Genomic DNA, 13,064 nt, shown 5'->3' with positions numbered 1-13,064 from the left:
TTGCATCAAACATGTAAATTGCCCTGGGTAGCATAGACATTTTCACAGTATTGATTCTTCCAATCCACGAGCATGGAATGTTTTTCCATCTCTGTGTCTTCCTTAATTTCTTTCAGAAGCTTTCTATAGTTTTTAGGGTATAGATCCTTTACCTCTTTGGTTAGGTTTATTCCTAGGTATCTTATGCTTTTGGGTGCAATTGTAAATGGGATTGACTCCTTAATTTCTCTTTCTTCAGTCTCATTGTTAGTGTATAGAAATGCCACTGATTTTTGTGCATTGATTTTGTATCCTACCACACTGCCGAATTGCTGTATGACTTCTAGCAAACTTGGGGTGGAGTCCTTTGGCTTTTTCTACATACAGTATCAAGTCAGAAGGATTAAAACTTAAATGTAAATTTTTAAGCATATTTAAGCTTATATTAGGGGACATATATATATATATTTATGTATTTATACTTGCCTGTGTAATTACACATAGAATATATTTAATCAAAATACCAAGGATAGAAAACAGAAGAAAATGATAAAAATTTTTAATAAATAAAATTCAGAACTTTTGTTTGTTCACAAGACATTATAGTACAAAAAGATAAGTGAATGACAACCTGGAAAATATCATGTATAAACATTATACACATTATTTGTCATTTGTCTCTTGGTCCCACATTGGTCATTGCATTCTACATGCTGCCTTGTGGCTCTACAGCTAGACACCTTAAACTGCTTTCCCTAGACTCCTTAACTAGCTGGTTTTTTATTAACTTTTTGTCAGTGAAAGATAGATGATTGATATTAAGAGGTAGGGAGAAGGAAAATACATGTTCATTGTCTGGCTCTGAAAGCGGCAGCAGTTGGTGGCCTTGGCACTAGGGCTAGTGACAGGGAGATAATCATGGCCTCCAGCAGCCATGGAAGCGGAAGCACCAGCCCAAATAAGAATTCCCTCTCTGAGGTCTCTCCCCAGCAGTGTCAGTGCCACTTTGGAACTGGAGCTGCTGCAGCTGTACCTACAACCACACAGCAGCAGGTGCAGGCTCATGGCTCCTGCTCAGGGGCATTCATGGCTTTCTCATCTCAGGGTAATATCCTATCATCCTTCTAATTCCTCTAACATTCCCTTCTCTTTTTGGTTCCTTCAGAGGTTCCAAAACTTTATACCCTATTTCGTGTATTAAATTCTCTGAAATAGCCAAAGTGGTTTCTGTTTTTGACTGGATTCTGACTGATAGGGTAAGCCAAAGTCTTGATGTCCTTAATATTTAAACGGAAATAAATAAAAAATTAATGTGCCAATAAAAATGGGTAAAGAAATGAGCAATTTTCTATCAAATAAAAGTGTCTAATGCATGTATATATACACATACATAGTTTGAAACTCACCAGTAATAAAAATGAATTCTCAGTGAGATTTAATTTTTATTCATCAACTGAGAAAGACTAAAGAAATTACATATGCATTATTGCCAAGTGTAAATTAGACAGGAACTTTTATACACTGCTGCTGAGACAAACTTTTCAGAGGACAATTTGGCAATATATACTAAAACTCTTAAAAATGTGCATACATTTGACTCAGCAATTCTTTCTAAGAATTTATCCTAAGGAAATAAATATGAATGTTTCCATGAAGAGTTTATGTTAGTAGTACTTTGTTAACAGTAGTAAAAATTGGGGAGAAATAATCATAGGCAGTTTGTATAAAGTAGGAAATATTTCATATAAAATATGGTGCATTCATAGAAAGGAATAATCTACAGCCATTAAAATTTTATGAAAGAAGAGTATTTATTAACAGAGAGGAAGTGATCATAATATATATTTAGGGAAGTAAAGAAGAATAGGTACTGTATAAAAATCATATTTATCACTGTTATACACATTCATATCTGTTCCACAGAATAATAATACATCAAGGACTCATGATACAATAGAGGTTTCAAGCAAGTAAGATGACAGAACAAAATGAAAACTTTCAAAATAAGCATCTGCGAATTGTTTTATGGGAGGAAGACCTTTCTTACTGGGACTCCTGACAGAGATAGAAGGTAGAATAAAAAAGAGAGTTTGTGGAAAGAGTTTGGTTTGGTTTTGCTCTTTCCCTTTTGAAAAGTGTATCTCCTATGCTGTGATTCCCAATCCCCTGCCATTGCCTCACGTCCACTCACAGGAGCTCTGACGAGGTTCATCAGGTAGCTTGAGAGTCATCCCCAGTGTTTACGAGAGCACCCTGAGCTGCTGTGTGGAACACTCCAAAAGGATGACAAGAACCATGGACATGGTTACTGCCCTGAGGCAGCTAGGCAGGGAGAGGCTATTTGGGAAGTAAACCCTCCCAACTCGGGTGTAAGAATGTACGGGAAAGAGAGCCTAAGGCCATTGTAGAGACTTCCCTTGAAAGCCCAAGGTTCTGCGGCATATGGATTGCAGGAAAAACTAGGGCTGCAGAAAGAATACTCACCTGGAAGACATGCATCCCAGCTATGCAGAGTTGTGGCAGGAGTGGGCGGATGAGAGGGCACCCTAAAGGACCCAGGAAATACCATGGAAGACTAAGTCAGAAATCACATATACCTGCTGCTAGGAAGACCATACCCTCCCCTCTCCACTTCTCCTACCCTGAGCCTTAAACCTGATGATCTCATAAGGTGAGAACAAGCAGTTACAGAGCAGTACAGAGAAGGATATACTAAATGCAGAAAAAAGAAAAACAGGGAGGCACTCTCCCCATGGTGTCCCTGGCCATGAGGAAAGGAAAAAATTCAAATGCTAAAGCTAGTTCACAGTTTTGATTATTTTCTAGGACTATAAAGTTAGAACCACTAAATTAAAACTGTATTTACCATTAAAAATGACTGAAGGTATTTTAATACCAAAGAATAAACAGATAAGAATGTGGAGAGTCTTAGCCAGCGTTCCCAGTTCATCAAGAGGCAAGGAAAAAAAAACTTAATTTCCCACACCAAATACATTTTAATTGTTTCTGGGAGAAAATACATAATTATATTTTTATTGTATTCGGCAAGAAAGAATGGTTTTATATACCAGATACATACTGACATATATAGAGAAAGAGAAGTGAGTCACTTCACTTTGTGATAATTGGGATCTGTGCATTTTCGGTATACATGATATACTCCAATAAAATGTTTCTTGTTAAAAATGGAGACATATTAACCATAATCTCATTTAAATTGGCTCACATGAGAATTTCTGGACAGCCAGTGGCAAGAGTTTTAAAGGTTATTAAGGTTTTAGAAAAATGATTATATCATCATTCAGGTTTTGTCCGTTGGAGGTGAATACTGATTTATAGAGGAATTTCCTGCCACTATGTCCAATTTGTTTTAAGAACAAAAAGCAGGTACACATATCTAGGACAGAATGTACCCCCAAATACCATCTACAGGCATAAGGTCACATGAAATTCCGAACTCAAATACAATAGTGGCACCTGTTTTTTGCAGTTAAGCATCTGACTCTTGGTTTCAGCTCAGGGGGGTGATCTCAGGGTCATTGGATTGAGCTCCCCATCAGGCTGCACACTCAGCAGGGAGTCTGCTTAAGATTCTCTCTCTTTCTCCCTCTACCCCTCCCACCCATGCTCTCTCCCTCTCTTTTGTACTCTCTAAAATAAATAAATAAATCTAAACAAACAAAATCAATTACACTGGAAGCTTCTGTCCATTAGTACAGCCATTTAGAAAAATATATACAAGCTGAATTGTCTCTGAAAACAAAATTCCCTTGTGAGCCCAATTCCCTGAGAGATTGAAGTAACCACTATTTGCTGAGTCTCTGCTGACACTTTGCATAGGGCAGGAGGAAGTCACCTCACTATCTTCTTGCAGTGGCTAAAGCCAGGTTCTTGAGCAAAAGGGGATTAGAAAAGATGAACTGGTTAAAAATTTGGAGAGGTTAACTACGTTACTCACAACTATTACCATATGGCGAAAAACAAAATTAGGATGCTCTTCTAAGAAATCAGCTTTCCTTTGTTTGAATAACTAATTCATCTCTAGAAACAGCTGACTCACACCATGTGAGTCTTACTATGTGTACTTAACCACCAACCCCTTTAAGCTGGATGTCAACCCTGCTGTCTTTTTAGATTCGTTCAGTATGATTGGCTGAAAGTCTATCTCATCTGTGGTGGACTAGTGTTTTTAATAATCACTGCTGGTTATATTTGATCATTTATGGACCATCACACAGTCCTTACCTTGCTGGTCTGATACTCTACTGAATTATCCTAAATGTGGAACTCAGCTCCTATCTCCTGAGTTTCCCCTCAAAGCATCCTTCACACAAGGGTAGACATATATAATCTCTGCATCAGTGCAATAGAGGGTGTTTACATGAACACATGGCTCTACTGCCTCCTCACCTCCCACCTCAGGATTTCTTCCTCTTCCTTCAATTTCCTTACTCTCATGCAGTGTCTGGACCTCTTTTGCTATATTCAAAGACTAATATCTCTGCCAAAAAAAGAACCAACTACTCCCAAACCTACTGTTTCACACAAAAATTCCAAATGTCATTCTCTTGTATCTCACTGTCAGTTTCCCAGAAGGGACAAAAACAGCATAAATTGATTTCCTCTTGGATTTGAATTTTGTATCCCTCTTTACAAAGGCTAGTTGCCTACAGTGGTTTTGTATAAAATGAGAAAAATATATCTTCTCTTATTTTCACTGTTTTTCCTACAATTTCACTGCCCATATCTTAAATTCAATCCCACCTGAACTTGATCTCCCTTGTTAATTTTTTCCTCCCATTTTTGTTTCCTTTTCCCAATTCATGTACTTGCATCAACCTTCCCTTATTGTTTCTTATTATTCCTTTCTTCTGTACTTCATGTTCATTCCCTTATATGTCAAGGTTAGAAAATTTGATTTGAATCCAAGTCATTCTTACTTCAGTGATTTTCTCTCTACTTTATTCAGCTGTCTATACATATGCATCGGTACTGACTACTTTAAAAAAAAAGCAAATTTTATCATGTTTTAAAATGCTTAAAGTTAGCAAAGCACAGTGAATCATTTTACATATGATGCTAAACATAGTTAATGAGAATATAACAATTTGGCAGCACTAAACCTAAATACTATTTGTTATTAGCCTACCAGTTTTAGAGTTCTTTTAAATAAGAGTATATATTCAGTTATAAAAAGTTTTTGTTTATGTTTGCACCTTTATAGTCAATGTAAGAAGACATATTCACTACTTGATTTATATATATATACACATACATATATATACATATATATGTATATGTATGATTTATATATATACATACATATAATATAGAGATAGATTTATATTACCTCACATCTTTTATTCAATTAGCAAATTTCCCAATGCATCTACATTATGTTCTGTATTTATTTCAGAGAGAAGAAACAGACATAGCAATATGATAAGAATTAAACTAGAGCTGCATACAAGATGCTGCAGAATAATGAAGGATATAGGTAGCATATACAATAATAATATTGGTGATGATGATGACAATAGCTATCATATGGAAAACTTTAAATCAAGTTGCATTTCTATTGGTCTCCATTTTACAGAGGAGGAGAAAAACAGTTTAGGTAGTTTAAATAATTCTAGATTCATATGTAGATTCATGTACTGAAAATATCATTTATTTATTTTTTTAAAGATTTTATTTATTCATGAGACAGAGAGAGGCAGAGACACAGGCGAGGGAGAAGCAGGCTCCATGCAGGGAGCCCGATGTGGGACTTGAACCCGGGACTCTGGATCATGCCCTGAGCCAAAGGCAGATGCTCAATCCGCTAAGCCACCCAGCCGTCCTGAAAATGTCATTTAAATGCAAGATTTGAACACTTGTCTGTCTGTACATTCACAGGACTGTATTGCCTCCATCTGCAATTACACTGTTCTATGAAGTGCATGAATATATATATATATATATATTCAGCAGGCCTTATATGGTAGGCTTAAATAGGCTTAAATTATCTTAACTCAATAAAAGCAATTCTAAAAGAAATTTTTATTGGAAAAACATTTTCATATTTTCTGTTTCAAAAGAAAGTGTTTGCCCAGTATATACAATGGAATCTGGTCACTGACACAACTTTTGCCTATTGTGCAAATTAAAATTTCTACCAAATGATTGCTTTTGAAATAAGTTCAGTGCATATTTAGATTGTGGAGTAAGACAGAGAAGGATGAAAGTCTGCCTAAACTGTGCTCAGCCATGTCTTACAGTGGCGGGGACAAACATATGAACATAGTAGTTAAGATAGCACTGCTCACAGCAGTCAGGCTAACTACTAGAGACATTCCTTACAGGGGAATTATAGATATCCTTAAATAGGTAACTCTACATCTTACGTATTGTGATTAATTTAAAAGTCACTCTATGTATTTTACCTCTCAGGATAAACTGGGAAATACTCATCAGTGAATCAATGGTTTATGGGCTTCTAAAATTTTTACCTTGTATGAATGACAACCTGTCATTATAAAATTACTTCAGAAGTGAAATTAGAGTTGTACAAACAAGAACTTGCTTTTGCTTCTTATGAATTGGACCACCTAGTGAATTTATAAGCTAAGACATAATACACCTTTGGTATGAAACGTAAAACCAAAACCATCATTTACGGCATGCAAAAGGAAGCATCACAGGCAAAGAAGAAGCCAACTCTGACCACCAAAATCATCTTAGCTACTAGCACAGTTAACAAAAGTTAACAACTGAATGGTGGATCTGATTCAAGACTATCACATATTCCCTAAGTGAAATTATCTTTTATATAATGCAATATTGGGGAGCACCTCAGCAGCTCAATTTGTTGAGCACTGGACTCTTGATTTCGCTGATTGAACTCAAGAGTAATGAGATTGAGCTCCACGCTGAGCACAGAATCTGCTTGGGATTCTCTTCCCTTTGCTCCTCCCTCTGATGATGCTATTTATCTCTGTCTAAAATAAATAAAATATGTAATTAATGCAACATTGGAATTATGTTACTATTTCTATCAGTGGCATCTCTGCCTAAAATCTTAAAGACATTACATATCCTAGTACTGTGTGTTCGTCCACTATTTCTTATGATTGAGAAATGAATAGCAGATTTTTGTTTTTAACCATTGGTCATGCTTTTCTAACTCCTAGGCAAGAATTTCTGTTTCAGCCAAAGAAAAATGTTTATAGTTATCCATAAATTTGTCAGCACAATTTGAATTTGTCAGCTCACAATTTTAAGTGTCCTCAAAAGCCCTTTTTTTACATTTGGAAAGTCCATTCCATTCTTCTCTACTCATTGCATCTTTGCTTACAGCTTGCTCACAAATCACTTCTGCATAAAACCATTCTAAGTGATCTACCTTCAGATCTGATTATCCTGCTTACAGCTTCGCTTAGCACTTATTTTGAAAGTTTTTTAGAAATCTTACTTGTTAGCAGTTTTTCTTGTAGTATTTTTTATTTTCCTACATAAACTTACTTTGTAACACCTTGAATGAAAACTTACACATTTTCTAGTCTTGTACCTTCCCAGAGCATATTTCAAATGTCTAGCTTTAACTACTTACTTAGGATTCTTTACACTAACTCCCACTTTCTTCACAGCCTTCTCCCCCAAAAGACTATGTATACAACTAAAAGGAAAAAGTACTTGCCTGCTGATTTAAATTCTCTAGTACAATCCTGAGAAAAACTTGCAGTACATTTGTTTATTGAGCACTTAATACCAACAACAAAGATAATAAAATGTTTTTATTAAATTATGTACTATGTGTCAGAGAGTGTTAAGCAGAATATATATTTAACTGAGAGCAACTATCATGTACAATATTATCTCCACTTCAAAGACAAAGAAATTGAGTCCTTATTTAAGTAATTTGGCCAAGGTCACACAAATTACACGAAATGGCCAACATTCTAATCAAGGTTTGTCTGAATCTAAAACACATTCTAATTCTTATGTATGAATGGTTTTCCTGCCAACGTGTGAGTAATCAGAGCAGATAGTTCAAACAAACATCAACTGTAAAACAAATGTGTACTGAGTATTGTATCCACACTCTAAGAACGTGATCAGATGATGAACCAAAGTGTTTTCTCTTGCTGGCGTAAGCTTCACGAATTGTGTCATTAATACATTTTCTCTGATGACAGTATTAATACTAGATACATTTTAATATAGCATATTAATTTTTACTCAAATTGTTTAGAATATGACTTTTTTCTTATCAATTCTCTCTTAAGCTGAATTTCAAAGTTATGTTGCCTAAATAAGTGAAGCTTATCTTTATTTTTTTATAGTTTTAAGTGTTTTTGCCAGCACCTGTATTTTATAGTTAAAAGAGAACTAACCTAGAGTCTGCCCTGATGAGTTGTATCCTGATTTGGTCACTGAATAACTATGGGCCACATACAAATTATATAGGCCTTCTGGACTTAAGTTTCTTATTTATAGATACAAAGGATTAGAAATGATTATCTTTGTAATATTACACAGTTATAATAGAAGACAAAAAGTTTAATATCTAGTTGGAATACAGGGGTACATATATTTATTATATAAATAATGTAAATTAAAACCTACAAGTGAGGTGAACCAATGAGGAAATGACAATGCTATTATGTGATCCTTAGGCTTATTTTTAAAAACTGGGATACAGAAAACAAAACAAAACGATCTGAGTTCTACCCAAACATATATATGGGCAAGTCAAACTAACTCTCTTAGAACCTGTATCTTAAAAAGCAAGTCTACTTATCACAGCTCTAAAAGGCAAACAGGGAAATAGTGGTAGAAAAACTAACCCCTGCCAGCCATCATTGAACCCTCAAACACTAAGCAGTTTCTCTAAGAATGAAAGAGGTGGATGGCAGTGGCTTTTCTTGGACTATGGTTCATTGACATCAGAACCCAATTTCAGATGCTATATAGGAGGTATTTGATGACCTAAGCCCTGGTGCCACGTTGCCTGAGTTTAAATGATGGCTGCACACTCACTATCTCTGTGACCATTGTTATGCTTTGGTTTCCTCGTCTTTGTATATTAATATTTCTACCTCATAGAGTTACTGTGAAGATTAACTTAAGTTAACATAGGAAAAGCATTCTGGAAGTGCTTTATTAATCATTAAATAAACGTAACTTATATTAGTGGAAAGTACAAGCTAAAGATACCTATGCATCAGCTTGTGACCAGAGGCATTCTTCCTGTAGAAGATTTCTTTCTGGCATTAGTGTGGTGATGCTTTTTACCAGTCCGTCTCCTGAAAGAATGCTATATCAAGATCAGTCTTATTTTTAATTGTCATAATCACAACTGACATGGGAATCTACTCTCTGTTTCCAAAATTGTATTAGTGGAACAAATTTTAACAACAAAGAATGTGCCCTTATCAGTTCTCCTTTGCCCAAAATAAAATGTCCATAGTAATATCTTCCCACTGAAATAAAAGTGTATACTTATTTACATAGATGATAAGTAATCTGGACTGATTAGAATTATCAAATTTTGATCAGATTAACTCTAAAAGATTTGATAGTGGGAGTGAACTTTTAAAAAAACAAATAAGGAAATGATAAAGATAAATGAGGAATGTATTTCAGAGTTATGGCTTGATGAAATTAAGAGTGGATTTGTTGAACAGTTTGTTGAACAATACATGTGACCAGGATTTTAAAAAAAATAAGACAACCTCCTAAATATGAAAAAAAAAAAAAACTTTTTTTCAGGGGAGTTGATGTAAATTCTGGAAACCTATTTCTTTGCATTACTCAGAACAAACTCTAATCTAGACACATCTCATTAATTTCAAATATTTTGGATCTATAAAGCATATCAAATAAATGATAAACTATCTAAGAATGCATAAAGAATGGGTAAGCAAAGCTAAGCCAGTAAAAATCTGCTGCATAAATGAAGGTATCATATATTGAAGTCTGTCTAACATGAGACAAAACCAAATCCTCAGGCACCTGCAATAATTTCAGGGTGATCAGCTCCTCAAAAAATGAAACCAACTTGGACCTATCAAAATAAGAAAAAAACAGAACAAAAATAGGCCTCTTAGCCAAAGTGAAAATGAAAACTGAGAAATACCACACCAGGAAGCTTTCTCCAACACCCAGTTTGAAAGTCCAGAAAAGAGAAATCCTTTTTGGAAAGCTTTTGAGATATAATTACTTAAACTTTGTTTATAGTGGCACAATGAAGTCTTTTTCTGTTCTTACCTTGCCAAAAAATAAAACCCTAAATGGATTAGGAATATCAACAGCTGAAATACAGAAAACCTTAGAGTAGAAAGATGCCAAAACGTATGAAATGTTTCTATTTCCTCCTTTGAGTTAGCAGCTGGACTCTCCATTAAGTTCTTTCAACTTTATCCGTGCTCCCCCTCTTAAAAATCGCTTTTGTCAGTTGCTTTCAAGTTTTCCACTTTGCATCAAGTTAATAGTATTATGGAATATACCATCAGGAGTTACCTTCCTAGTTTTCTCAATATATGTAATATTTGACATATTTGCTAACAAACTTTATAGTCTTGAGCTCCCTCACAAATTTTCTCCATATTCAGTTAATTTAAAAGTAATTAGATTTATAATTATACTTGACCTATAAACATTAACTGTGAGATATTTTACATCTTATTTTGAATCGTAAATGCTATGATTTTGAATTTCCCTATTTCATTTCCATGAAATAACTTTTTTCTCATGAAAAAATTATTTTAAAAATGAAATAAGTACATATTTTGCACTGAATCTGTTTTATTTCTTCTGTGTATGTGCCTACTATTAACAAATAATTACATGTGGTAGTTCCGTGTCCACAACTAATTTACACATGGGGAATTCTGAATAATGATCCTGGCAGACTCCAGATTTATGAAGCTCAGCTGCTTTAATGACCACAACTATGTTGCCAAACCTCTTTTATTTGTCTCCAGGCCTCTCCTTGTAAATCACAGTCCTCTTTTTTCAGCCCCACCTGGTTATCCTAACTCTGCACTATCCTCATTTTTAACCAACACACCTAAAAACTTTCCTTATGAAGACCTGCACCTAACCTGCTTCCTTCCCTTTCCTGATCAGGCTAATTGGTCTGGTTGCATATGCCTTTTTTTTTTTTTTTTTTTAATCTCCTGCTGTCATGTTGGTTTTCATTCCACCCATCTCTGTTCTCCTCCCTGGAGGTTGGGCCACCCTGTTCTCCCTATTATGAAAATTCCAAATGCCATAGAGGAATCCAAGTCTTACCATTTTAGTACACACACACGGGCACCCACATATGTGTAAAAATACATATATATAAATAAGTAAATTTATATATATATAGTTATGTGTCCTGCTTATATTAAGCACGAAACATAAAATTCCTGTCATGTAAGCATTCTTGACCTACTCATCTAGAAATGAATTTTAATTGTTATGATCTGGCATTAATAAACATGGGTGGCCACATATCATTTATGAAAATAGCACCTTATTTCATAATGGTGGTTGATTCAGAAGCAAAGCCTCACAGCTTAAGACAGCTAGTACTGCCTAAGCTGTTTCTTAAATTTTGTGGATCCATAACCCAATTTTTTGGATTAATAACTTGAAAAAAGGGTTTTGCTATTAAACACTGACATTCCTTATTACCTAATAAAATTTATTCCATGTTCTGATACAGTCAATTTTATTATAAAACAATAATGGGGCTCTGACCTAGTTATACAATAGATTTTTAATGTCAACCAAAACAATCCTAACTTTAATTGAGAATACCTTTTGTCTCTAATACTGCTAATATCCAAGGTAAATATTTTGATATATTAATTTCAAGTATGTTTATAATCTTTCTTTTGAAAAATAATATATATTGGCCATAATAAATTTAGGAAATACAAAGAAAGGTAAAACTAAATGTAAATATCCCAAACTACTTATATATAGAAATAACACTGACAATAACTGAAGATCTCCTTCCAATCATGATATGGATAGGATGGATAATTCATACAATAAAGCATATAAGAGAAATAAACATTTTACATACAGTGTAGATTATCTTTTCTACTTAAAAATAGCTCCTGAACCTCTCTTATGCCGTTGTGTCCTTCTGTACTATGCTATCTAATTACAGCCTCACAGTCTCTCAACCATTCAACACACTGTCCTTTTTAGTATTTTCTAGATATCAAACAACTTGTAGCAGTATTAATTATTATTTCTAAATTACATGTCTTCCATTTTTTAGACTTTTTTAAAAGATTTTATTTATTCATGAGAGACACAGAAAGAGAGGCAGAGACACGGGGAGAGGGAGAAGCAGGCTCCATGCAGGGAGCATGATGTGGGACTTGATCCTGGAACTCCAGAATAATGACCTGAGCCAAAGCCAGGTGCTCAACCACTGAGCCACCCAGGTGTCCCTTAAACTTTTTTTTAATTCAGTTGTAACCTGATTTTTAAATTTTATTTAGCTTTAACTATGGACAATTCATTTTAATGTTCATTGCTCCTCCTTTTCTGTTATCAGTTTTCAATTCATAAACACTTTATTTTTCAGTAATTTATGTAATTATTAAAAAATTCATAAATTATGTTTCTGAACATCTACATATTTGAGTATGTACTTTGTTGGCTCAAATTTCTAAAAATCAAGTTAATTGAGTCTAAAAATATTGAGTACAAGGGTGCCTTGGTGGCTCAATCGATTAAGCATCTGCCTTCTGCTCAGGTCATGATCCCAGGGTCCTGGGGTTGAGTCCCATGTTGGGCTCTCTGCTCAGCGGGGAGTCTGCTTCTTTCTCTGCCCCTCCCTCTGCTCATATTCTCTCTCACTCTTCTGCTGGCTCTCTCAAATAAATAAATATAACCTTTCAAAAACATTGAGTATAAGCTTTTATATGTCAAAGCTCTCCTTTTTAAATTTAACTTATTATTGCAGAAGAAAAATGTGTTGTTATACTAGTAACTCATTTTTATATTCAACAGTTTTCCAACTTGGTATTTTTTATAGTATTTTCATGTGTGTTTATGTGTAAGTACAACTTTAAAATTCAGCAGGTACAAAAATT

The 13,064-nt window shown here is 34.6% G+C and overlaps 1 long non-coding RNA gene across 5 annotated transcripts in view; it reads left to right on the top strand.

The window, feature by feature from the left end:
* LOC140611776 (uncharacterized) overlaps nt 1-13,064 on the top strand; it is a 40,810-nt gene that overhangs the window by 14,456 nt on the left and 13,290 nt on the right. For 4 of the 5 annotated variants that reach the window (XR_012012988.1, XR_012012980.1, XR_012012999.1 and 1 more), the window contains exon 3: nt 5,396-5,476. This is a non-coding gene — a long non-coding RNA (uncharacterized lncRNA). Of the gene's footprint in view, nt 1-1,902; nt 2,051-5,395; nt 5,477-13,064 lie in introns of all 5 variants that reach the window. The other variant, XR_012013003.1, reaches the window with a different exon arrangement.

This window comes from Canis lupus, chromosome 2, assembly GCF_048164855.1.
Source record: "Canis lupus baileyi chromosome 2, mCanLup2.hap1, whole genome shotgun sequence".
NCBI classification, from domain to species: Eukaryota; Metazoa; Chordata; class Mammalia; order Carnivora; family Canidae; genus Canis; species Canis lupus.
Note: the sequence above shows the minus strand (reverse complement) of the source record. Positions and strands in the feature narration are given on the sequence as shown.